This window comes from Macaca fascicularis, chromosome 7 (assembly GCF_037993035.2).
Source record: "Macaca fascicularis isolate 582-1 chromosome 7, T2T-MFA8v1.1".
NCBI classification, from domain to species: domain Eukaryota; kingdom Metazoa; phylum Chordata; class Mammalia; order Primates; family Cercopithecidae; genus Macaca; species Macaca fascicularis.
The window spans coordinates 171,805,505-171,832,542 of NC_088381.1; the positions used below are offsets into that span (position 1 = coordinate 171,805,505).

General features: G+C 47.9%; 1 protein-coding gene across 28 annotated transcripts in view; it reads left to right on the top strand.

Moving 5' to 3' along the window:
* The first annotated feature begins 749 nt into the window (after window positions 1-749).
* KLC1 (kinesin light chain 1) overlaps window positions 750-27,038 on the top strand; it is a 74,214-nt gene continuing 47,925 nt past the window's right edge. For all 28 annotated transcript variants that reach the window (XM_005562302.4, XM_005562307.4, XM_065547528.1 and 25 more), the window contains exon 1: window positions 750-1,038. The gene's annotated coding sequence lies outside the window, so the exon portion shown is untranslated. The remainder of the gene's footprint in view (window positions 1,039-27,038) is intronic.

Below are 27,038 nucleotides of genomic sequence, written 5' to 3' on the forward strand. Positions count from 1 at the left end.
GGCTGCGTGGGGTCAGAGAGTGGATGTCTCCCACCCTCACAGCCTACACCCCGGCCCTTCCCCTTTGCCCGTCTGAGGCGCAGTTTGTGTCGAGGGGGAGCGCCTGGAAAGTCTCCTCGTACAGATACGAGGGTCCAAAAGCCCCGAGGAGAGGGAGGCGCAGGGTTAGGGATCAGGGTCTCGACCAAAGGCTGTCGGTTTTCCTGGAGAAGGGAGAAAGGCCTGGCCGGGATCCTGTGATTCCGGGGGCTCCCAAAGGCTTCCTAGTGGGGTTTTGGGGGGACCGAAATGAGCGCACGAAGCTCGCGGGCCTCCGAGTGTGGCGGGGCGGGAGCCCAGTGGTGGCGGCTGCGGCCAGGCCTGCACCTTCCCCGGCCGCATTTCGGTAGTGCCCACAGCCCGTCTGGAGGGGAAGGTGCCGAAGCGCTCGGTCATCGCGGCTGTGAGGTCGGAGAGGTCAGGGCCTGGCCGCCCACCCCGCGAGCCGCGCCCTGCCCCAAGCGCCCCGCCCCCGTCCGTGTTCCAGCCGGGAGGCCCGCGGCGTCCTGCACCGTCACCCTGTTCCCTGTGACCGCCCACCTGATACCCAAACAGCTTCCTCGCCCCTCCAGTCCCCAGCTCGCTGAGCGTTTGCTGAGAGCCACCCAGCCTCAGTTTCCCCAGCCCCGGGCGGCGCGAGAGGCGATGACGTCATGCCGGCGCGCGGCATTGTGGGGCGGGGCGAGGCGGGGCGCCGCGGGAGCAACACTGAGACGCCATTTTCGGCGGCGGGAGAGGCGCAGGCGGCCGAGCGGGACTGGCTGGGTCGGCTCCGCTGCCGCTGCGAGGAGGAGCCGCGGGGCTGTGCTCGGCGGCCAAGGGGACAGCGCGCGGGCGGCTGAGGATGCTACGGGGCGGCGGCGCCCCTCGCTCGTGACTGCTGCGCCGCGCCTCACACAGCCGAGGCGGGCTCGGCGCGCGGTCGCTGCTCCGCGCGCGCGCCCGGCGGCGCTCCTGGTGCTGACAGCGCGAGACAGCGCGGCCCTCAGGAGCTGGACGGTGAGTCCCCGGCGTGCGCCCCGGACCGCGGCCCCGGCCCCCTCCTCATCCTCCGCCCCGGCCCTGTCTCGCTCCTTTTCGGACCTGCCCCGGGCGCAACTCCGTCTGCATCCAGGTCCCTGTCCCGGTTTGGGTCCCAGACCCTGTCGGTTCCCACCCCGGTACCCGCCCCAGTTCACCGCCCCGGCCGGTCCGCGACCCCTTGCAGGTTCAGGTCGGGTTCCTGTCCCCGGCCCCTTTCCCAGCCCCGGCTCCCGGCGCCGTGCGTCCTCCCCATCCGCGTCCCACTGCAGGTTCCGGTCCTCGACCCTGCCCAGGGCCCCGCCCTGGTCCCGCATCCGCGGCTTGGCCCAGCTGCGGGCGGCGGCGGCCTTTCCCGGGGACAGCTGTGGACCCCGGGAGCCCGCGACAGGGGAGGTGGCCGCCCCCGGGATCGCGGCGGCGGGGAGGCCGGAGGCCCGGCGGGGCTGGCTTTGTCCGATTCCTCCTCTTCCTTCCACCCCCGCCTCTCCCGGCACCGCCCTGAGCGGACGCGCCTGTCATCCTCGCGGGCGGCGGGGGGCCGGGTCCCTCCCGAGAGCCGACTCCGCTTCGCCTCTTTGGCGACCCGTTTTTTTCGGTAACCAGATGTGAAACGTTTCAGGCGACCCTGTTCACCTAAGCTGGCGTTGCTCCAACTAAAGTTGAAGCAGCCCCCGTCCTGGAATGCTTTTTCGATGTAAAATTGGGTGCACCCTTTTCCCTAGGAAAATTAAAATAAAGCGTTAAAAAAGTGAAATTAATGCGTGATGGAGTGGATGGTTTTATACTTAATATTTGTAGGTCGTTTCTAGGTATATTTGTATTGGAATTGTTGCTGCCTGTTACTTTTTATTATTTAAATGCATTAAGAATTTACATATTAAGCATTTATAAAGGAATGCTTACAAAAATGATGCTTTTAAAAAATGTGAGAACAAAAAATTTGAGATATACTATTTCAGGTGTTCTGTAAAAGGGCAGTTAAAGCTTTGATTCTTTGCATTAGTTAAATTCCAAGGCCTTTTTTTTTGGTATGGCATGACTAAGCCATTGATCAGAATCAGCTCGGAATACATTGCACTAGTTTAGTGAAAAACGCATTAGGAAACTGGAACGACCTCCTTAAGTTATATTACAGCCATGGCCTTGCTTCTTTCAGGTATTGCCAACAAGCCTGTTATGGTGAGAAATTTGACCTATTGCTATGTTTCCTAAATATTTGTAGGAATACAATGATACCGAGTATGAAGTGTATTTCAACTTGTATGGAATTCTGTGTGGGAGGGTAGGCACTCTAAAGAGCCAGTGTCTCTCCAAGTCATCAAAGAATGCAACATCATGTTGCGGTTGAGCCTGGCAGCCCTGTCTGGCACTGAGTGCTGTGGAGGACCTAGGTGGTAACCTCTAACCCTACTGCAGCCTTGCGCACCTCACCTTGCCTAGCATTGTCTTAGAAAAGCATCCAGATGTGCACAGGAGTCTGTGTACTGGACAGCGTTTATCTCCAGCAAAGGGGAAGGGAATGACACTGGGGAGAGGCACACAGTGTCTTAAATATTTCATAACAAATAACTGCACTCATTTAAATTTTATACTTTTTTTTTTTTTTTTTTTTTGAGATGGAGTCTTGCTCTGTTGCCCAGGATGGAGTGCAGTGGTGCCATCTCTGCTCATGGCAAGCTCCGCCTCCCGGGTTCACGCCATTCTCCTGCTTCAGCCTCCCCAGTAGCTGGGACTCCAGGCGCCCGCCACCACGCCCAGCTAATTTTTTGTGTTTTTAGTAGAGATGGTGTTTCACCGTGTTAGCTAGGATGGTCTCGATCTCCTGACTTCATGATTTGCCCACCTTGACCTCCCAAAGGGCTGGGATTAACAGGCGTGAGCCCCTGCGCCTGGCCCAAATTTATACATTTTTAAAATTTATACATTCTTAAGCATGTTTCTCAGTGTTGGAAAAAAGTCAATGTGTAACTCTGTATAGGGCCATAAACTATTTTAAAACATACTTGTATAAAAAGAAACCTAGAATAGAAAAATCAAAAGTTGAGTGAAATGTAGGATTAGTATCGCCTGAAAATGTTCTTCGTAGATAAGTGGAATGTTAGAAACCAGTATTTTATTTTTATTTATTTATTTGTTTAGAGATGAGTCTTGCTCTGTCGCTTAGACTGGAGTTCACTGGTATGATCTCGGCTCCCTGCAACCTCCGCTTCCCAGGTTCAAGAAGTTCTCCTGCCTCAGCCTCCCTAGTAGCTGAGATTACAGGCGCCCACTACTACACCAGGCTAATTTTTTGTATTTTTAGTAGAGACGGGGTTTCACCACGTTGGCCAGGCTGGTCTCGAACTCCTAACCTCAGGTGATCCACCCGCCTCAGCCTCCCAAAATGCTAGGATTACAGGTGTGAGCCATTGCGCCTGGGCCGAAACCAGTATTTTATGTAGCAAAGAAATGATCAGTAATATATTCAAACGAGAGTATTTGGGAAGATTTAAGTGTCAAATTTCAGGGCATATAATAAAAATGACAAGCAAATTAAGATGCAAATACTGGTCTTAAATGTCTGTTGAGAATCAACTGAATGGCAGGTACTGTGCTGAGTAGTCAGCGATATGTTGCTAAAAGAGCTACTGTTGGCCAGGTGTGGTGGCTCACGCCTGTAATCCTGGTGCTTTGGGAGGCCAAGGCGGGTCACCTGAGGTCAGGAGTTCAAGACCAGCCTGGCCAACATGGTAAAACCCCATCTCTACTAAAAATACAAAAATTAGGCCGGGCGCGGTGGCTCACGCCTGTAATCCCAGCACTTGGGGAGGCCGAAGCGGGTGGATCACAAGGTCAGGAGATCGAGACCACGGTGAAACCCCGTCTCTACTAAAAATACAAAAAATTAGCCGGGCGCGGTGGCAGGCGCCTGTAGTCCCAGCTACTCAGGAGGCTGAGGCAGGAGAATGGCGTAAACCCAGGAGGCGGAGCTTGCAGTGAGCCGAGATCGCGCCACTGCACTCCAGCCTGGGCGACAGAGCGAGACTCCGTCTCAAAAAACAAAAAACAAAAAAAATACAAAAATTAGCTAGGTGTGGTAGTGCACACCTGTAATCCCAGCTACTCGTGAGAGTGAGGAATGAGAATCACTTGAACCGGGAAGTGGAGGTTGTAGTGAGTTGAGATCACGTCACTGCACTCCAGCCTGCATGACTGAAGCGAGACTCCATCTCAAAACAAACTAAAAAAAAAGAGCAGCTGTCAGCCGTGCGATGGCTTATGCCTGTAATCCCAGCACTTTAGGAGGCCAAGGTGGACTGATCACCTGAGGTCAGGAGTTTGAGACCTGCTTGGCCAACATGGTAAAACCCTGTCTCTACTAAAAATACAAACAAAAAAACCAAAAAAACAAAAAAACCAACAAAAAAAACCGGGTGTGGTGGCAGGTGCCTCTAATCCCAGCTACTTGGAAGACTGAGGCTGGAGAATCGCTTGAACCCAGGAGGTGGAGGTTGCAGTGAGCTGAGATCACGTCTTTGCACTCCAGCCTGGTTAACAAGAGCAAAACTCTGTCTCAAAAAAAAAACAAAAAACAAAAAACAAAAAACCTCTGTCCTCTAGGAGCTCACAGGCTGGCATGGACAGGTACCACAGACCAGGTTAAAGGCTGTGATGAGTGCACTGAGGAGGCGATTCTTCACAAAAGAAAAGTACAAATCAGCCAGTGTCGGGGGTCAGGGATTGGGATTGGGGTTCCTGTTTGGAGGAAATAAATCCTGAGGTTGTGCTGCTGTAAAGGGGTGTGTTGGTAAGGGAGCGTGGGAGTGAGAGTGGAAAGATGAAGTTAAGAAAGGCCCTGAATGGGCCGGGCGCGGTGGCTCAAGCCTGTAATCCCAGCACTTTGGGAGGCCGAGACGGGCGGATCACGAGGTCAGGAGATCGAGACCATCCTGGCTAACACAGTGAAACCCCGTCTCTACTAAAAATACAAAAAACTAGCCGGGCGAGGTGGCAGGCGCCTGTAGTCCCAGCTACTCGGGAGGCTGAGGCAGGAGAATGGCGTGAACCCGGGAGGCGGAGCTTGCGGTGAGCTGAGATCCGGCCACTGCACTCCAGCCTGGGTGACAGAGCGAGACTCCGTCTCAAAAAAAAAAAAAAAAAAAAAAGAAAGGCCCTGAATGACTTCTTAGAAGTCTGCTTTCATTCTGAGGTTTACAAGTGAGGGTTGGAAGATTTTTTTTTTTTTTTTTCCGAGATGGAGTCTCGCTGTGTCACCCAGGCTGGAGTGCAGTGGCACTATCTCTGCTCACTTCAGCCTCCGCCTCCCGGGTTCAAGCGATTCTCCTACCTCAGCCTCCCGAGTAGCTGGGACTACAGGTGTGTGCCACCATGCCTGGCTAATTTTTTGTATTTTTAGTAGAGACAGGGTTTCACCATGTTAGCCAGGATGGTCTGCATCTCCTGACCTCGTGATCTGCCTGCCTTGGCCTCCCAAAGTGTTGGGATTACAGGTGAGCCACCGTGCCTGGCTGGAGGGTTGGAAGATTCTAAGGAGCCAGGTGACACTTTAAAAAGAGCATAGGCAGGCTATCTGGGCTGGTGCCACTGCACTCCAGCTTGGACGACAGAGCGAGACTCTGTCTCAAAAAAAAAAAAAAAAAAAGAGCATAGGCAGTTGTGGGGCAGGTGCTGTGAACTGGGATGAGATTAATTAGGAAGCCGTTAACCCCAACTGAGCAAGCCTCAGGATTAGGGCAGTGACAGAAGGAACAGAGAAGCTAGATGGGGGGCAGGGGCTGGGCCGTAAGGGTTATAGTCAACCTGATTTGGGGCTGATTGGATTGGGGTAAATGAGGAGGTACAGGTAGGACTCCCCAGAATGATCCTGTGAAAACCTGAGTCACTCCTCTGTTAAAGCTTTTGTCAGTGTCCTCCGAGTACCCCACCCTGTCTCTTTTCATCTTCCTGCTCTGGCCCTACTCAAGCACTTCCAGGCACATCTGGAGTTCTGAACCAAACCCACTCTTCTAGTGATTAGCATTTCCTCACTTGCCCATATACTCCTTAGCCTGTGCCTTGATTTTTCTCCTTAGCACACCTCACTATCTAAAATGCTGTATCATCATTATTATTATTATTTTATTGTTTTTTGAGACAGAGTCTCGCTGTGTCACCCAGGCTGGAGTGCAGTGGCATGATCTCAGCTCACTGCATCCTCCGCCTCCCGGGTTCAAGCCTTTCTCAGCCTCCCAAGTAGTTGGGACTACAGGCATGTGCTACCACACCCAGCTAATTTTTTTATTTTTAGTGGAGATGGGATTTTACCATGTTAGCCAGGCTGGTCTCAAACTCCTGACCTCAAGTGATCCGCCCGCCTCAGCCTCCCAAAGTGCTAGGATTATAGGCCTGAGCCACTGTACCCGGCTGATACTGTGTTATTTTAATCATTTTCTTTTATTATTTGTCTCCACTTAAGTTCATCATCTCCACAAGGGTGTGAAATTTTGTCTCTTGTATTCAGTGTCAGTGCTTGGCACGTAGTAGGAACTTAGTAAATGTTTGTTGAAGAAACGCATCTAGAATGACTTCCTCATCTCTAACTTGGGTGACTCACTGGCTGGTGACACTTAAACCCAAGGAGGGAAAATGGGAGAAGGAGATTGCCAGTTTGTTTTTGGGTATGTTAAATCCAAAAACACTTCGGGAGGCCGAGGCAGGCGGATCACCTGAGGTCAGGAGTTTGAGACCAGCCTGGCCAACATGGTGAAACTTTGTCTCTACTAAAAATCCAAAATTAGCCGCGTGTGGTGGCATGCTCCTGTAGTCTCAGCTGCTTCGGAGGCTGAGGCAGGAGAATCACTTGAACCTGGGAGGCGGAGGTTACAGTGAGCCAGATCGTGCCACTGCACCCCACCCTGGGAGACAGAGTGAGACTCCCGTCTCAAAAAAAAAAAAAAAAAAGTAAAATAGGTACTGTTACTGAGATTCTACTCTTAAGAAATTTGAGGGTGAGAGAGGGGAAGTTTCTGAAATCAAAGTTACACAGCTGTGAAGTCAGGATTCTGAGTCACGTTTTTTGCTTCTGCAGTACAAGCTTCGAATCATCTTGTAGTACTTAAAGCTGCACCTTCAAGTGAATCATAATGCTGTTTAATCCTATCATTACTTTTTCTTGGGAAAACCTTGCACCACTTCAATTTTTTTCAAAGATGTACCATTTTAGCGATTTATAAGTTCACAATTCAGTAGTGTTAAGGATATGCACATTGTTGTTCCACATTTCTAGAACTCTTTGATCTGGCAGCACTGAGACTGTAGCCCCTAAATACTGATATCTCCTCCTCCCTCACCCTCCCGTGGTAACCATCTTTTCTACTTTGTTTCTATGATTTTGACTGCTTACAATACTTTACTTTTTATTTTTTTTGAGATGGAGTTTCGCTCTTGTTGCCCAGGCTGGAGTGCAGTGGCACAATCTTGGCTTACTGCAACCTCTGCCTCCTGGGTTCAAGTGATTCTTCTGCTTCAACCTCCCGAGTAGCTGGGATTACAGGCATGTGCCACCACGCTGGGCTCATTTTGTATTTTTAGTAGAGATGGGTTTCTCCATGTTGGCCAGGCTGGTCTTGAACTCCTGACCTCAGGTGATCGCCCCCGTCGGCCTCCCAAAGTGCTGGGATCACAGGCGTGAGCCACTGTGCCTGGCCTTACCTGTCATTTTCATCTGAGCCATTCTAGTGGATGTATAGTGGCATCTTGTTAGTTTTAATGTGTATTTCCCTGATGACTCATAATGGTGAGCGCTTACGTGCTTGTCGGTCTTTTGTATACCTGGACTTGTAAAATGTCTGTTCAAGACTTTTGCCCATTTAAAAAATTGGATTAAGTTCCTTATTTATTTATTTATTTATTTTTTTGAGATGTAGTCTCACTCTGTCGCCCAGGCTGGAGTGCAGTGGCGCAATCTCAGTTCACTGCAAGCTCCGTCTCCCGGGTTCAAGTGATTCTCCTGCCTCAGCCTCCCGAGTAGCTTGGATACAGGCGTGCGCCACCATGCCCGGCTAATTTTTTGTATTTTTAGTAGAGACGGGGTTTCACCGTGTTAACCAGGATGGTCTTGATCTGCTGACCTTGTGATCTGCCCGCCTCGGCCTCCCAAAGTGCTGGGATTACAGGTGTTAGCCACTGTAGCCGGCCTGTTTTGTTTTTTTTTTTTTGGAGACAGAGTCTCACTTTGTTGCCCAGGCTGGAGTGCAGTGGTGTAATCTCGGCTCACTGCAGGCTCTGCCTCCCAGGTTCAGGCCATTCCCCTGCCGTAGCCTCCGGAGTAGCTGGGACTACAGGTGCCCGCCCCCACACCCGGCTAATTTATTTTTATTTCTATTTTTATTTTATTTTTAGTAGATGGGTTTCACGATGTTAGCCAGGATGGTCTCGATCTCCTGACCTCATGATCCACCCGTCTTGACCTCCCAAAGTGCTGGTATTACAGGCATGAGCCACCGTGCCCGGCAGTTCCTTACATATTTTTTATACAAGTCATTTGCCAGATATATATGTGTTGCAAATATTTTTTACTAATCTGTGGCTTAACTTTATTTTTTGGTAGTGCCTTTTAATAAATCAATACTTTCAATTGTTTTAACCAAGGTCTGGCAAGTTTTATTAAATAAATTTTCACAGGATTTATTTTTATCTTTTTTTTTTTTTTGAGATGGAGTTTTCACTCTTGTTGCCTAAGCTGGAGTGGAATGGTATAATATCAACTCACTGCAACCTCTGTCTCCCAGGTTCAAGCCATTTTCCTGCCTCAGCCTCCTGAGTAGCTGGGATTACAGGCGTGCACCACCACGCTTGGCTACTTTTTTTGTAGAGGTGGGGTTTCACCATGTTGGCCAGACTGGTCTCGAACTCTTGACCTCAGGTGATCTGCCCACCTTGGCCTCCTACAGTACTGGGATTACAGGCATGAGCCACTGTGCTAGCCACAGGGTTTACTTTTTACCAGTCAGTTCTGTCATCCTTCTAATGATATCAGAATCACCTGAATCAGTGCTAGCCAGTGTGCATACTCTATAGTAGTATCCACATGCTCTGCTCAGTTCAGTATTATTGCCACTGTAGTGATGGACACCAATTTTGGCTAAGATTGCACAGTACTTTATTTCAGATTTCCTCAAAGCTGGGCAGTTGCTGGAGAGGATGACCGATTTCGCTTTGCTTTGTCTGATCATATTCTGAGTCTGCTTGTACCCTGGCACGTACTTTGCACTTTTTTTTTTTTTTGAAATGGAGTCTTGCTCTGTCGCCCAGTCTGGAGTGCAGTGGCGTGATCTCGGCTCACTGCAGCCTCTGCCTCCGGGTTCCAGCGATTCTGCTGCCTCAGCCTCCTGGGTAGCTGGGATTACGGGCACACGCCACCATGCCTGGATAATTTTGGTATTTTTAGTAGAGATGGGGTTTCACCATGTTGGCCAGGCTGGTCTCGAACTCCTGACCTCAGGGATCTGCCCACCTCGGCCTCCCACAGCGCTGGGATTAGAGGCGTGAGCCACTGCACTCAGCCACTTTCCACTTTTCGTAACAAGTTGGAGCCTAGAAATGACAAATTCTTTCATCTTCTTTCCTGCCTCAGGTGCAGGACAGCCCCCAACGAAGAACAGCTGCCAAATGACCAGGGAGTGAGAAAGGTAGTATTTGAAAATTTCGATGAAGTCCAGTTTTTCAGTTCATTCTTTTATGGCTCCTGCTTTCTTATCTATTTATTATTATTATTTTTCATAGAGATGGGGTCTCATAATGTTGCCCAGGCTAGTCTTAAATTCCAGGGCTCAAGCAATCCTCCCACCTTTGCCTTCCAAAGTGCTAGGATTCCAGGCATGAGCCACTTTGCCCTGCTTATGTTTTTAAATCATTAAAAAGAAATACACTGTTTTGGGAAGTTGAAGATACACAGAGGTATCAATAGCCATACAGAGATGTCAGTGAAAGGTGTCCCATTTCCTTTGTCCTGAGACACTGTTTTGTTTTTTGAGACAGGGTCTCCCTCTGTCACCCAGGCCGAAGTACAGTGGTGCTATCATGGCTCACTGCAACCTCTGATTCTTAGGCTCAAGTGATCCTCGTGCCCAGCGTCCTGAGTAACTGGGACCAGAGGTGCATGCCACCTTACTCAGCTGGAGAGAATTTATTTTTATTTATTTATGTTTTTTGAAACGGAGTCTTGCTCTGTTGCCCAGGCTGGAGTGCCGTGGTGTGACCTCGGCTCGCTGCAGCTTCCACTTCCCAGGTTTAAGCGATTCTCCTGCCTCAGCCTCTCGAGTAGCTGGGTTTACAGACACACGCTACCACACCCCGCTAATTTTTTTGTATTTTTAGTAGAGACGAGGTTTCACTGTTTTGGCCAGGCTGGTCTTGAACTCCTGCCCTCAGGTGATGCACCCACCTTGGCCTTCCAAAGTGCTGGAATTACAAGCGTGAGCCACCGCGCCCAGCCTGAGAGAATTTATTTATTTTTAATGTTTTCTTTTCCTTTTTTTTCCCCCTGAGACAGAGTCTTGCACTGTTGCCCAGGCTGGAGTGCAGTGACCCAACCTCGGCTCACTGCAGCCTCTGCCTCCCAGATCCAAGTCATTGTCCTGCCTCAGCCTCCTGAGTAGTTGGGATTACAGGCACGCGCCACCACACCCAGCTAATTTTTGTATTCTTCGTAGAGATGCGGTTTCACCATGTTAGCAAGGCTGGTCTCAAACTCCTGACCTCAGGTGATCTACCCACCTCCCCCTCCCAAAGTGCCAGGATTATAGGTGTGAGCCACCGTGCCTGGCCTGAGATAATTTATTTTTTAAAAATGTTTTATTTGGCTAGGTGCGGTGGCTCACGCCTGTAATCCCAGCACTTTGGGAAGCCAAGGTGAGTGGATCATGAGGTCAGGAGATTGAAACCATGCTAGCCAACATGTTGAAACCCTGTCTCTACTGAAAAAACAAAAATTAGCCAAGCGTGGTGTCGGGTGCCTGTAATCCCAGCTACTTGGGAGGCTGAGGCAGCAGAATCACTCGAACCGGGGAGTCGGAGAATGAAGTGAGCCAAGATGGCGCCATTGCACTCCAGCCTGGCGACAGAGCGAGACTCCGTCTCAAGAAAAAAAAGTTTTCTTTAATTGCCTTTCTTCATTTAGGAAAGAACATTATTCCATTGATTAGCATTTAAATACATAAACTTAGTCTTATGGTATGTTTGTCTGCTGACATTTTTAATATTTGATTAAAGGTGCTTTTTGTAACCACAGAATTAATATCTGTATTTGTATATTTTGCCCCATACTCCCGCAGTACTCTGTTACGTATTCTCTTAGTCACGCAGTGAGACGAAGCTGTTTTTTCCTTTCTATTTGATCAGCCAAGAACTTGGAATAGAGATGTTTGCATCGTGAGGACTTACTCATTCTTGTTTTCAGAAAAAGCATGTTATCCTGTATTTTCATGTAGTACCCTTTCTTCTAGTGTCTTGTGCTTACAATTTACATCTGAAGGATGGGCCTGTGGTCCTATGGCAAATTAAGTGAACCAGCTCGCTTTCCAGTCATGACCAGGAGGCTGGCTGACCCGCCTAGGGGTAAGCACCTGACAGCTGGCTGGGGAAATCGCCTGCTTGTAAAAATCTCTTCAGGTGCAGCCATGGTTATTTATTTATTTATTTATTTTTGAGACGGAGTTTTGCTCTTGTTGCTGGAGTGCAATGGCACGATCTCGGCTCACTGCAACATCTGCCTCCCAGATTGAAACGATTCTCCTGCTGCAGCCTCAAGAGTATCTGGGATTACAGACATGCACCACCATGCCCGGCTAATTTTGTATTTCTAGTAGAGACGGGGTTTCTCCATGTTGATCAGGCTGGCCTCGAACTCCCTTCCTCAGGTGATCTGCCAGCTTTGGCCTCCTCAGTGCTGGGATTATAGACGTGAGCCACCATGCTCAGCCACAGCCATGGTTATTAATAGGCCTCTTTAGATTTCTAAAAGAGCTCCGTCACCTTTTCCAGAGCTGCGTGTATACCTGGAAACAGTGGTGTGGTTAGGTTGTTGAAGAGTTAGAGGGTCTGTGTCCATAGAGGTGGCTGGTTTCAAAACAATCCCAGTGGACTTCCTAAGCAGGATGTGGGGGAAAAGTATCCAGAGGGGTTCTGTCTGACCTCCTTTCCTTAATTCTGAAAGCACATCTACAAATAAGTCACCCAAAGGCCAAATAGATGCATTTGTTTTGTCTGGTAGTTAATGTTTTCTTTTTAAAAAATATTTGTGTATTTATTTAATTTTTGAGACAGGGTCTTGCTGTTTTGCCTAGGTTGGAGTGCAGTGTCACAATCTTGGCTCAGTGCAGCCTCCGTGTTCAAATTATTGTCCCACCTCTGCCCCTGAAGTAGCTGGGACTACAGGTGCACACCACCATGACCGGCTAATATTTTGTAGAGACAGGGGTTCACGGCATCACCCTGTCTGGTCTCTAACTTCTGGGCTCAAGTGATCGCTCTCCTTGGCCTCCCAAAGTGCTGGGATTACAAGCGTGAGCCACTATGCTGGGCCATCACGATACTATTTATTTCCCTGAATATGACTTGGACTGTTCCTGTAGGCTAGTCCCTTCACCTTATGACTCTCTTTGCTGGTATTCTTTGGGGCTTCTGCGCCTGTGTATGGGGATGGGACATGACCTCTCTGATCTGGCCAGCACTGCCAGGGTTTCCTGTTGTCTCAACTCAGATGCACATCTCTTGGTAAAACATCCCTTATAAACAAATTTTTGCAAGGCAAAAACCTCTGTTTTCTTCCCTCCATCCCAGTTTTCCTTAATATGCTACCCTCCTCTGTATTTATAGGAACTTTATTTAACATTTGAGAATTATGAGAGTAATTCACATTTCTTTCTTGACTGTCCTTCATTCTGTGTACCCAGACCTGTTGATTTTTCTACCACGTTCTTTTTCTCTTTTAGAAAATTGAAATGTAAGTCACATCACATCAAATGCTCCATTTTAAAGTGCAGTGCAGTGATTTTTAATGTATTCTCTGTTTTGTGCGACTACAATCTACTATCTAATTCCACACATTGCTTTTTCCTTTTGAGTGCTTGGTGGTGGTTTTTTTTTTTAACTTTCTTCATCACTGTGAGCTTTCCCCACCTGGCTGAATTTCACATGATAAAACCAGGGGAGATAAAGTGACCAAAGATGATGCCTTTTGCTTCTCTGGCCTTTGCTTTCATTTTATTAATTATTTTTTTTTTTTTTTTTTTTTTTTGAGACAGAGTCTTGCTCTGTCACTCAGGCTGGAGTCTGGTTGTATATATATGAACACAGTGGGGTGTGTGGGTGTGTGTGAACATTGTGGTGTGTATGTATGAACACAGTGGGGGTGTGTGTGCGTGAGCACAGTGGTGTGTATGTATGAACATGGGGTGTGTGTGTGAGCACAGTGTGTATGTGTGAACGCAGTGGGGGTGTGTGTGAGCATGGTGTGTATGTATGAACGTAGGGTGTATGTGTGTGAGCAGAGGGGTGTGTGTGGATGTGTGTGTGTTCATGCAGCATGGTAGGGTTCCTGAAGCAGAGGGACACTTGGAGCAAAGAGACCTTGGATTCTGTTCCTCTTATCAGTAGAATAAGCTAAAGTCACTTCATCTATCCCAGTTTCCTCAGCTGTAAATGGAAATTATAATGATAGGTCATCAAACTACCTGCAGATTTTTTTATTGTTATTTCAGTAAAATATTATACATTTGAAAATGTTCCCAAAACTAAAATATTGGATAGATGTGAATTCTTCTTTCCTTTTTTTTTTTTGAGATGGAGTCTTGCTCTGTTGTCTAGGCTGGAGTGCAGTGGCATGATCTTGGCTCATTGCAACCTCCACCTCCTGAGTTCAAGTGATTCTCCAGCCTTAACCTCCCAAGTAGCTGGGACTACAGGCATGTGCCACCACGCCTGGCTAATTTTTGTATTTTTAGTAGAGATGGGATTTCACCATGTTGGCCAGGCTGTTCTTGAACTCCTGACCTCAAGTGATCCGCCCGCCTCAGCCTCCCAAAGTGTTGGGATTACAGGCATGAGCCACCGCGCCTGGCTCTTTCTTGTCTTTTACTTATTTAGTTTTTTGAGACGGGGCTGGGCTGGAGTGTAGTGGTACCACCAAGGCTTCTGTAGCCTTGACCTCCCAGGCTCAGACAATCCGCCCACCTTAGCTGGGACCTCAGGCGCGTGCCACCACACCCAGCTAATTTTAAATTTTGTAGAGACAGGGTCTCACTGTATTCCCCAGGCTGATCTTGAACTCCTGGGCTCAAGTGGTGCTCCTGTCTTGGCCTCCCAAAGTGCTGGGATTACTGGTATGAGCCACCACACCCGGCCCATATGTGAATTCTTTATTTTTATTTTATTATTTTTGAGACAGGGTCTCACTCTGTCACCCAGGCTGGAGCGCATTGGTGCAATCACGGCTCACTGCAGCGTTGACTTCCTGGACTCCAGCGATACTCACACCTCAGCCTCCTGAGTAGCTGGGACCACAGGTGCATGTGACCACGCCCAGCTAATTTTGGTATTTTTTTTTAGGACGGGGGTTTGCCATGTTTCCCCGTCTGGCTTCGAAATCCTGAGCTCAAGAGATCCACCTGCCTTGGCCTCCCAAAGTGCTGGGATTATAGGTGTGAACCACTGAGTCAGGCTGTGAATTCTTTGTTTTAGAGACAGAGTTTTCCTCTGTTGTGGAGTGCAGTGGCACGATCTCGGCTCACTGCAAGCTCCGCCTCCCGCTTCACACCATTCTCCTGCCTCAGCCTCCTGAGTAGCTGGGATTACAGGCGCCTGCCACAATGCCCGGCTAATTTTTGTATTTCTAGTAGAGATGGGGTTTCACCGTGTTAGCCAGGGTGGTCTCGATCTCCTGACCTTGTGATCTGCCTGCTTCAGCCTCCCAAACTGCTGGGATTACAGGCATGAGCCACTGTACCCGACCTGAAGGCATTTGTTTAATTGCCTTTTGCTTCTAGTGTGGCTGTTAAGAAGCCTAAAGTTGGCCAGGCATGGTGGCTCACACCTGTAATCCCAGCACTTCGAGAGGCCGAGGTGGGTGGATCACAAGGTCAGGAGATCGAGACCATCCTGGCTAATACAGTGAAACCCCGTCTCTACTGAAAATACAAAAAATTAGCTGGGCGTGGTGGCAGGCGCCTGTGGTCCCAGCTACTTGGGAGGCTGAAGAAGGCGAATGGCCTGAACCTGGGAGGCAGAGCTTGCAGTGAACCGTGATCACGCCACTGCACTCCAGCCTGGGTGACAGAGCGAGACTCCTCGCAAAAAAAAAAAAAAAAAAAAAAAGCCTAAAGTTATTCCTGATTCTTTCTACATGACTTCTTTTTTTTTTTTTTTTTTTTTTTGAGACAGAGTCTTGCTCTGTCGCCTAGGCTATTGTGCAGTGGTGTGATCTAGGCTCACTGCAACCTCTGCCTCCCGGGTTCAAGCAATTCTCTGCCTCAGCCTACTGAGTGGCTGGGATTACAGGCACCCGCCACCACGCCTGGCTAATTTTTTTGTGTTTTTAGTAGAGAAGGGTTTTCATCATGTTGGCCAGACTGGTCTTGAACTCCTGACCTCCTGATCCACCCACCTAGGCTCCCAAAGTGCTGGGATTACAGCCATGAGCCACCGCACCTGGTCTACATGACCTGTTTTTTTTCCTCCCTCTCTGGAAGTATAGAGAATATTCTTTGGGACTGGGTGTGGTAGCTCACGCCTATAATCCCAGTACTTTGGGAGGCCAAGGTAGGAGGATCACTTGAGCCCAGGACTTTGAGACCATTCTGGGCAACATAGTGAGACCCCGTCTCTATTAAAAAAAAGAAAAGAAAAGAAAAGTAATACTCTCTTGTCACCACAATATTTTAATTTTCTTAGGACAATTTTTTTTTTTTGGGTCAATTCCTACCTTTAGAACAGTGCCTTGCATAAAGTAGAGGCTCAGTAAACATTTCCTTGAGGAATGGATGGATGTTATTCTTTTGGGGCTGGCCAGATTTCTTTCTTTTGTTCTTTTCTTTCTTTCTTTCCTTCCTTCTTTCCTTCCTTCCTTCCTTCCTTTTTTTCTCTTTTCTTTCTTTTTCTTTCTTTCTCCTTCCTTCCTTCCTTCCTTCCTTCCTTCCTTCCTTCCTTCCTTCTTTCCTTCCTTCCTTCCTCTCTCTTTCTCTCTCTTTCTCTTTCTTTCTTTTTCTTTGAGTTTCACTCTTGTTGCCCAGGCCGGAGTGCAATGGGGCGATCTCGGCTCACTGCAACCTCTGCCTCCTGGGTTCAGGCGATTCTCCTGCCTCAGCCTCTCAAGTAGCTGGGATTACAGGTATGTGCCACCATACCTGACTAATTTTGTATTTTTAGTAGAGTTGGGGTTTCTCCGTGTTTGCCAGGCTGGTCTCCAACTCCCGACCTCAGGTGATTCGCCCGCCTCGGCCTCCCAAAGTGCTGGGATTATGGGCGTGAACCCCTGTGCCTGGCCTGGGGCTGGCCAGATTTCTCAGGAAAATTTGCTTGTCTTTTTTTTTGGAGGCAAAGACCTAGCTGCCCTACCAGGTCTACAAACCAAGTGGTGAATGAGAGTTGGGCATCTCCCAGGTTCCCTCTGGTGCTGCCTAGCTCAGTTCTTCTGCAGTTCCCTGCCGTGCTTGTAGTGGACATCGCAGTTGCACTTCTCGGTTTTAAAGCCCACCCAGTGCAGTCGTGTGTGTGTTATGCTGAACGTTGGGGATGTGTTTTGAGGAATGCATTGTTAAATGATTTCGTTGTGGGGGTATCAGGGAGTACATTTACACAAAGCTAGAAAGTACAGCCTACTACACACCTAGGCGGTACGGTGTAGCCCATTGTTCCTAGGCTAAAAACCTGTACAACATGTAGCTGTAGTAGGCAACTGTAACACTGGTAAACGTTTGTGCAACTAAACATGTCTCAACATAGAAAAGATGTAGTCAAGGCCGGGCGCGGTGGCTCAAGCCTGTAATCCCAGCACTTTGGGAGGCCGAGACGGGCGGATCACGAGGTCAGGAGATCGAGACCATCCTGGCTAACACGGTGAAACCCCGTCTCTACTAAAAAATACGAAAAACTAGCCGGGCGAGGTGGCGGGCGCCTGTAGTCCCAGCTACTCGGGAGGCTGAGGCAGGAGAATGGCGTAAACCCGGGAGGCGGAGCTTGCAGTGAGCCGAGATCGCGCCACTGCACTCCAGCCTGGGTGACAGAGCCAGACTCCGTCTCAAAAAAAAAAAAAAAAAAAAAAAAAGAAAAGATGTAGTCAAAATAGGCATTGTAATCTTTTTTTTTTTTTCTTTTTTGAGACGGAGTCTGGCTGTGTCGCCCAGACTGGAGTGCAGTGGGGCGTGATCTCGGCTCACTGCAAGCTCCGCCTCACAGGTTCATGCCATTCTCCTGCCTCAGCCTCCAGAGCAGCTGGGACTACAGGCACTCGCCACCACACCCAGCTAATTTTTTTGTATTTTTAGCAGAGACGGGGTTCCACTGCGTTAGCCAGGATGGTCTCGATCTCCTGACCTTGTGATCCACCCACCTCGGCCTCCCAAAGTGCTGGGATTATGGGCGTGAGCCACCGCGCCCAGCCTGGTGTTATAATCTTATGGGACCACTGTCAAATATGAGGTCCCTCCTTGACCAAAATGCCATTATACTGCACATGACTGTGTTGTCTGTGTTATACGAATTGTCTATTCTAAGTGTGTTAGTTTCCATCATATCTGTCAGGGATTTAGTTAAAATTCCCAAGGCCTTCTCTTTTGGTCATTAGTTTAGAGTAAGTAAAATATCACTCCTGTCATAAAGGACAAATTAAAAGGACAGTTTTTTTTTTTTTTTTTTTTGAGACGGAGTCTTGCTCTGTCACCCAGGCTGGGGTGCAGTGGCCGGATCTCAGCTCACTGCAAGCTCGACCTCCCGGGTTTACGCCATTCTCCTGCCTCAGCCTCCTGAGTAGCTGGGACTACAGGCGCCCGCCACCTCGCCCGGCTAGTTTTTTGTATTTTTTAGTAGAGACGGGGTTTCACCGTGTTAGCCAGGATGGTCTCGATCTCCTGACCTTATGATCCACCCGTCTCGGCCTCCCAAAGTGCTGGGATTACAGGCTTGAGCCACCGCGCCCGGCCAAAAAAGGACAGTTTTACTGTGTAATAAGAACTATTTTCTGAGACAGTCTTGCTTGCTCTGTCACCCAGGCTGGAGTGCAGTGGCACGATCATGGCTCATGCAGCCTTGAACTCCTGGGCTCAAGCCATCCTCCCACTTCAGCCTCCCAAGTAGTTGGGAGTATAGGCACATACTACCATGCCCATCTGATTTTTAATTTTTTAATTAAAATATGTATGTTGCATATATGTGTGTATATATACGTATTTCAGACAAGGTCTTTGTCACCCTGGCTGAAGTGCAGTGGTACAGTCATGGCTCACTGCAGCTGCGAACTGCAGACATACATTTTCATGCCTAGCTAATTTTTTTTTCTTTTTTTTTTTGAAGAGATGGGACCCCTCTATGTTGCCCAGGCTGGTCTTGAACTCATGGGCTCAAACAGTCTTTCTGCTTCAGCCTCCCAAGTAGCTGGGACTACAAGCATGTGTCACCATGCCTATTTTTTTTTTTTTTTTTTTTTGTAGAGATGGGGTCTTGCTGTCTTGCCTAGGCTGGTGTGGAATTCCTGGGTTCAAGGGATCCTCCCACCTCGTCCTCCCAAAGTGCTGGGATTACATCAGCCACAGTGTCTAGCATAAGAACTATTTCTGGCCGGGCACGGTGGCTCAAGCCTGTAATCCCAGCACTTTGGGAGGCCGAGACGGGCGGATCACGAGGTCAGGAGATCGAGACCATCCTGGCTAACACGGTGAAACCCCGTCTCTACTAAAAAATACAAAAAAAAAAACTAGCCGGGCGAGGTGGTGGGCGCCTGTAGTCCCAGCTACGTGGGAGGCTGAGGCAGGAGGATGGCGTAAACCCGGGAGGCGGAGCTTGCTGTGAGCTGAGATCCAGCCACTGCACTCCAGCCTGGGCGACAGAGCGAGACTCCGTCTCAAAAAAAATAAAAATAAAAAATAAAAAAAATAAAAAATAAAAAAAAAAAGAACTATTTCTATTTTGTATATTACCTCTGCTTGGATTACTTTAGAGCAGAGGTAAAGCAACTGAATATACAAATTAATATTTATGTCTGGTGTTTTTGGTCAGAGCTGAGTGATGGAACTTCGTTGTAGTCTGTATATTAGGTATTAATGGGTGCCATCTCTTTTCAGTTACACAGGTACAAATCCTTATCTGTCAAGTAGGATGTTGAATAATACAAACATGCTACAGTTACCTTGTCTATCCGAACTGTTAAGCCTTATTTCAAATTTGAGCATGGGTTTTTTAATTACTTTATCCAGAAACTTTTTTTTTTTTTTTTTTTGAGACGGAGTCTTGCTCTGTTGCTCAGGCTAGAGTGCAGTGGTGCAGTGGCGGGATCTCTGCTCACTGCAGTGGTGGGATCTCCGCTTTCCAGGTTTAAGTGATTTTAGTGCCTCAGCCTCCTGAGTAGCTGGGACTATGGGCGTGTGTCACCACACCCGGCTAAATTTTGTATTTTTTTTTTTTTTTTTTACTAGAGATAGGGTTTTGCCATGTTGACCAGGCTGGTCTTGAACTTCTGACTTCAGGTAATCCGCCTACCCGGGCCTCCCAAAGTGCTGGGATTACAGGGAGAGCCACCATGCCTGGCCCAGCAATTTGTTTGTTATTATTTCTTATGTTTCCAAAGGGCAGGTAAGCCTTTTGAAAGAATAGCATGGCCGAGCATGGTGGGTCATGCCTGTAATTCCAACACTTTGGGAAGCCAAGGTGGGCGAGGTCAAGATCACGAGGTCAAGAGATCAAGACTGTCCTGGCCAACGTGGTGAAACCCTGTCTCTACTAAAAATACAAAAATTAGCTGAGTGTGGTGGTGCATGCCTGTAGTTCTAGCTACTTGGGAGGCTGAGGCAGGAGAATCACTTGAACCTGGGAGGTGGAGGTTACAGTGAGCTGAGATCGCGCAACTGCACTCCAGCCTGGCGACAGAGCAGGACTCCATCTCAAAAAAAAAAAAAAAAAAAAATGATAGCATTTCCTCATTTCTGTCCCAATAGGTGGTGCATGATACAAATAGACCATGTCTATTTGTATTGTTTTTCAAATGACATTTAAAAAAGAGTCAAAATTGTTTTATTTCTAGGTTACAGAATGCTACAGACAGGATTTTAAAATTTATTTTTTTACTCCTGGCAAGTTGCGATACAGATATTTAATCAGAGGTCCCAACTTGGAGCCTGGCAGGATAGGTTCTTAACATTCTGTTTATGTCCTCACAATATTGTAGTGTAAAAGAATGATTGAAGTAAATCTTTGGACATGAGACTTGTGGCCAGGCATGGTGGCTCATGCCTGTAATCTCAGCACTTTGGGAGGCTGAGGTGGACAGGTCCCTTGAGCCTAGGAGTTGAAGACCAGCCTGGGCAACATGGCAAGACCGTCTCTACCGAAAAAAAGAAAAAGAAAAAAAGAGAAAAATTAGCCAGGCTTGGTGGCACGCACTTGTAGTCCAAGCTACATGGGAGGCTGAGGTGGGAGGATCACTTGAGCCCAGGAGGTGGAGGTTGCAGTGAGCCAAGATCATGCTACTGTACTTCAGCCTGGGTGACAGAGTGAGACCCTGTCTCAGAAAAAAAAGGAGAATCATATATGTTAAAAATACATGTCAAAATGGCATAGTGGGCCGGGTGTGTGGCTCATGCCTGTAATCCCAGTACTTTGGGAGGCCGAGGTAGGCAGGTCACCTGAGCTCAGGAGTTTGAGACCAGCCTGGGCAACATGGCGAAACGTTGTCTCTACTAAAAGTACAAAAGTTAACTGGGCTTGGTGGTGCATGCGTGTGGTTCCCAGCTACTTGGGAGGCTGAGGTGGGAGGATTGCCTGAGTCCGGGATGCGGAAGTTGCAGTGAGCCAAAATAGTGCCATTGCACTCCACCCTGGGCGATAGAGTAAGATCCTGTCTAAAAAAAAAAAAGAAAAATGGAGTACAGTGGCAAGTTCTTATACTCCTAGCTCCTTGGGAGATTGAAGGTGGAGGATTGCTTGAGTCTAGGACTGCAAGTTCAGCCTGGGCAACATAGCAAGACTCCATCTCTAAACAAAAAAGAAAAACATACGAAAACCACAATACAATGTAATTGCAAAAGTTGAGTCGCTATCTAAAATAATGGAAACAAAGTAAGTTCTAAAATTAAGTAAAAATAACATAGGGTTTTTTTGGTCTTCATTATGTTAGGTAGTGACTTACAGTCTGTAGACACAGTACATAATTTGTTAGGGGCCTGGTGTGATAGCTCATACCGGTACCTCCAGCACTTTGGGAGGCCTAGGTGGGATGATCACTGGAGCCCAAGAGTTTGAGACCAGCCTGGGCAACATGGTGAGACCCCATCTCAAAAAAAAAAAAAAAAGAATTTGTTAGGTTTACTTGAATGCTGAGACTTTAAATTCAGTAGGCTGTAATAGCTTTGCCTGTTGAACAATAGCCTTAAAGAGGTTTGACCCGGCCGGGCGCAGTGGCTCAAGCCTGTAATCCCAGCACTTTGGGAGGCCGAGACCGGCGGATCACGAGGTCAGGAGATCGAAACCATCCTGGCAAACACAGTGAAACCCCGTCTCTACTAAAAAAATACAAAAAAAACTAGCTGGGTGAGGTGGCGGGCGCCTGTAGTCCCAGCTACTTGGGAGGCTGAGGCAGGAGAATGGCGTAAACCCGGGAGGTGGAGCTTGCAGTGAGCTGAGATCCGGCCACTGCACTCCAGCCTGGGTGACAGAGCGAGACTCCGTCTCAACAACAACAACAACAACAACAACAACAAAAAAAAGAGGTTTGACCCTAAGAAGAGCTTCTTGTGTTTTGCGAGCTTAATTCAGACGTTAGATTTATCAGGTTTTACACTGGAGATTTTGCATTGAGTTCTTTTGGTCTCACAAAGTAAATAATGGAACCTTAAATAGGACTTTTTTTTTTTTTTTTAAAGGAATAAAAGCATAATAAAAAAAATTATTAGTTAGAATAACCTGGAGCCAGATAGCTTGTGTGTCAGTCAGAGGGAAAGAGGGAAGGGAGTATTTTTGAGCCTGTACTATGTCCCAGGTCAGGTGGGTATCCATTTCACTTGACTTACAGGGAGATTGAGCCTCCAACACGCCCCAGGGTAGGTGAGAAGAAGATGCAGTAGCTCCAGGGCTGCTTCATTCATTCATTGCACGCATCTTTGTTGCATGCCCGTGGGGTGCCAGGCATTGTTTTGGCTGATTCCTTGTTCCATTGAATCATCTCCAGGCATACAGAGCATGAGAGTTGGAAGATGGTCCAGCGATGATGTGATTTATAGGCTGGCAAAATGTTTGAGTCAACTTAGATTCTGAGTAATTTTTACCTTTCAAATATCAGTATAACTGTAACTTAGCCCTTTGAGCTGGTAACCTGTATACTTGTTTTTTTTGTTTTTGTTTTTTTTTTTTGAGATAGAGTCTCACTCTGTTGCCCAGGCTGGAGTGCAGTGGTATGATCTCAGCTCACTGCAACCTCTGCCTACCGGGTTCAAGCAATTCTCCTGCCTCAGCCTCCTGAGTAGCTGGGATTACAGGCACTTGCCACCACGCCCAGCTAATTTTTTGTAGTTTTAGTAGAGACGAGGTTTCACCATGTTGGCCAGGCTTGTCTGGAACTCCTGACCTAAGTGATCTACTTTCCTGGGCCTCCCAAAGCGCTAGGATTACAGGCGTGAGCACTGCGCCCGGCTGCCTGTATACTTTTGAATTCTTCATCTTGATGAGCTGCAAAACAGTGTTCCTTCAAAAACATATTTTATTTGTTTCTGCATCAAACTTGAAAACTGTCTTAAGTAGACTTGTCAGTCTTTTACAGTTTTATACTCTTCTTTCTCTCTCTCTCGCTCTGTCTGCCTTCCTCCTCTCCCCTCTCCCCTCTCCCCTCTCCCTTCTCCCCTCTCCCCTCTCCCCTCTCACCTCTCCCCTCTCCCCTCTCGATGGAGTCTTGCTCTGTCGCCCAGGCTGGAGCACAGTGGTGGGATCTCTGCTCACCGCAACCTCCGCCTCCTGGGTTCAAGCGATTCTCCTGCCTTAACCTCCAGAGTAGCTGGGATTACAGGTGTGCGCCGCCACGCCTGGCTAATTTTTTTTTTTTTTTTTTTGAGGCGGAGTCTTCACTCTGTCGCCCAGGCTGGAGTGCAGTGGCACCATCTCAGCTCACTGCAAGCTCCGCCTCCCGGGTTCGCGCCATTCTCCTGCCTCAGCCTCCCGAGTAGCTGGGACTACAGGCACCCGCCACCGCGCCCGGCTAATTTTTTGTATTTTAGTAGAGACGGGGTTTCACCGTGTTAGCCAGGATGGTCTCGATCTCGTGACCTCGTGATCCGCCCGCCTCGGCCTCCCAAAGTGCAGGGATTACAGGCGTGAGCCACCGCGCCCGGCCTAATTTTTTATATTTTTAGTAGAGATGGGGTTTCACCATGTTGGCCAGGCTGGTCTCGAAGTCTTTTTTTTTTTTTTTTTTTTTGAGACGGAGTCTCGCTCTGTCGCACAGGCTGGAGTGCAGTGGCTCGACCTTGGCTCACTGCAATCTCTGCCTCTCAGGTTCACGCCATTCTCCTGCCTCAGCCTCCCAATTAGCTGGGACTACTGGCAGCCACCACCACACCCGGCTAGTTTTTTGTATTTTTAGTAGAGACGAGGTTGCACCATGTTAGCCAGGATGGTCTTGATCTCCTGACCTTGTGATCTGCCCGCCTTGGCCTCCCAAAGTGCTGGGATTACAGGCGTGAGCTACTGTGCCCAGCTTGCCATTACTTTTATTCATAGAATGCTCTTTAGTTTGACCTACATGCATATAGGCCTTTGTATTTCCTTCTAGTTTCTTTTTTTTATTTAATTATTAATTTGAAATTTATGTTAGTATATAGTGAGTATAGGAGTTTAACTTTATTTTTCCTAAATAGCCAGTTGCCTTGGCACTGTTTATTAATATAAGCTGCCTTTGGTTATAATGACTTAGCCTAGAAATGGCAAGAGGCATCGAGTCTGAATATATATGCCACTGTCTGTTTTCCTCTGAAGAAGTGTCGTGTGTACTTAACATCTATATCATGGTCGCTTGGGGGGCAGGTTTCTTGTGCTGTCACTCTGCACTGCTCCTCTAGCCCTGGTACTGGATCTGGCTCTGCAGTGATGAGCAGCTGCTCGCCAGCAGTGGGTGCCGTCACACCTCTGCCTCAGCTCGCCTTTTGCCCTGGGCTGGCAGTGCCCTTACTAGCCTTGAGAGGTGCTACTTGATAACATCCCTTGGGAATGGTTTCTTCTGTCTGGCCTTCGTCTCTCAGTTGGCCACTCCACTGCCCCCCATCACTGTGTTCCGCCGCACAGCCACTGTCCCTGGGCCTTCAGGTCTTTGTGCACCTGCTTGTGTAGGTTGTCTTCTACTAGCTTGAATGTCCCTGAGGGTGAGGCCCTTATTAATCTGTACATTCCAGGGCTTAACTCAGAGTAAGTTTTAGAAAAACACTTGCATCTGCTAGTTTTGGAAACATAAAAGAATATATGTTGCATCATTTGGATATAATACATAAATACTTTGCTGTCAGGGAGGAAAAACAGGCCTTAAGTTTTATTTTCCTCCTTCTGAAGACCCTTCCCTTCACTCATAGGAACCTCAGAGATGTTCAGATCAACATGTTAACCTAGTACATTTTAATCTTGTTTGTTGAAAACTGGTCCTTAAGTGTTTTCTTTCACTCATTTTACGAATGTGTATTGAGTGCCAGGCTGGGGATATATCATGGAACAGTATGGACAAGGTCCCTCACGGAGCACAGCAGTATTATTCAGCAATATATTCCCAGCCTGGCACACAGCATGGATTTGCTACAGTGAAGCTGGAGAGCCATGTGTTAAATAAATACTAGCAGTTAACATACTGTCAGGTAGAGGAGTGGCCTTTGTTCTTTTTTTTTTTTGGACAAAATCTTCCTTTGTTGCCCAGGCTGGAGTGCAGTGGTGAAATCTTGGCTCACTGCAACCCCTGCCTCCTGGTTTCAAGTGATTCTCTTGCCTCAGCCTCCTGAGTAGCTGGGACTCCAGGCGAGCACCACCAGGCCCGGCTAATTTTTGTATTTTTAGTAGAGACGGGGGTTTCACCATATTGGCCAGGCTGGTCTTGAACTCTTGACCTCGTGATCTGCCCGCCTCGGCCTCCCAAAGTGCTGGGATTACAGGCATGAGCCACTGTGCCTGGCCGGCGTTTGTTCTTTTGTTGTTTTCTGGGCTCTTTGTTAGTGGAGTGGAGGTGGATTTCTGAATAGTCCTACAGACAACTTCCAAATTTTAAAAGGAATTTAGTCTTCATATTTATGGAAAAAAAAAAAAAAAAGATTTTTCCAGTGTGAAATTGGTGATGCAGAGACTAACGTGACCCTATTCTCAAGCACTCATAGCTTCACCCCAAATCCTGGAATATGTAGTCTGTCTGCTGCTTCAGCCTTTCTTCCTTTCATCCAGTGTCTGTCAGTCCATCCATTCATCACATGGACTGGCAGGAGCTGCGCCTAGATGCTGTGGAGCCTTTTTTTTTTTTTTTTGAATTTTTTTAAGAGACAGGGTCTTGCTCCATCACCCAGACTGGAGTGCAGTGGTACCATCATAGCTGACAGTCACCTCACACCCCTGGGCTCAAGTGATCCTTGAGCCTCACCCTCCTGGGTAGCAAGGAATACATGCACATACCACCACACCCAGCTAATTGTATTTTGTTTATTTTTATTTATTTATTTATTTATTTAGGCAGAGTCTTGCTCTGTTGCCCAGGCTGGAGTGCAGTGGCACGATACTGGCTTATTGCAACCTCTGCCTTCCGGGCTCAAGTGATTCTCGTGCCTCAGCCCCCTGAGTAGCTGGGACCACGGGTGCGTGCCACCACACCCAGCTAATTTTTGTATTTTGAGTAGAGACAGGGTTTTGCCATGTTGGCCAGGCTGGTTTTGAACTCCTGGCATCAAGTGATCCACCTGCCTTGGCCTCCCAAAGTGCTGGGATTACAGGAATGAGCCACAATGCCCGGCTGTCCTGCCTTTTTTAAAATAAGAGCTTATATTCAAAGTGATATTAGACACTTCATGAAATGTGAGTTTCAGACAGTGGCAGTGTTATGAAGGAAATAACTCTGACGTGTAATCTCGCCTCCATCCCTGTCACTCTGCCGAAAAGATCACTGCTCATTATCTTTCTGTTTTTTAAACTTAACTATGTAGTTTTAAGACTTAGTAAAAAGGAGAGAGGCTAGCAGAGGAATCCATTGCTCAGTGCCAGTGGCTGTCAGGCACACCAGCACAAGTGATGCTGTTTTGTATGCCCCTTTCCTCCCCCTTTTCTTTCTCACTTGGGTGTTTGAAAGCCCATTCCAGGCACTGCATCACGTCACCCTGGGCCTGGCCCCAGTGGTGCTTCACTGTGCCCTCCTCATCTGTGAGCCTGCCCGGTGACCATCCTGCTCCTGTCCTTGGTGCCCTGTGTCTTCCAGGTCTGCTTCTCCCCTGCTGATCTTCCTGTTCCATGTTCTTTGGCTGGTTTTTCTTTCTTCTTCCAGCTGCATGACTCCTTTTCAAGCCTTTGTCCAGTTAAACATGTTACCAAGAATGTAGTGTTCTTTCTGCATTTCATTAGGAAGAGAAAAAGGCTTGCAAACATTTTGAGAAAAAATGTTGTTCACTGAGGCTATGTGTTTTGGAAATGCCATTTAGATGTTTTGCTGCTTTTAATCTTTGGCGTTAATTTCAGTTGCTGTCATAAAAAAAAATGGAAACATAAACCAGAAAAGTAATTAAATGTGTCTGCAA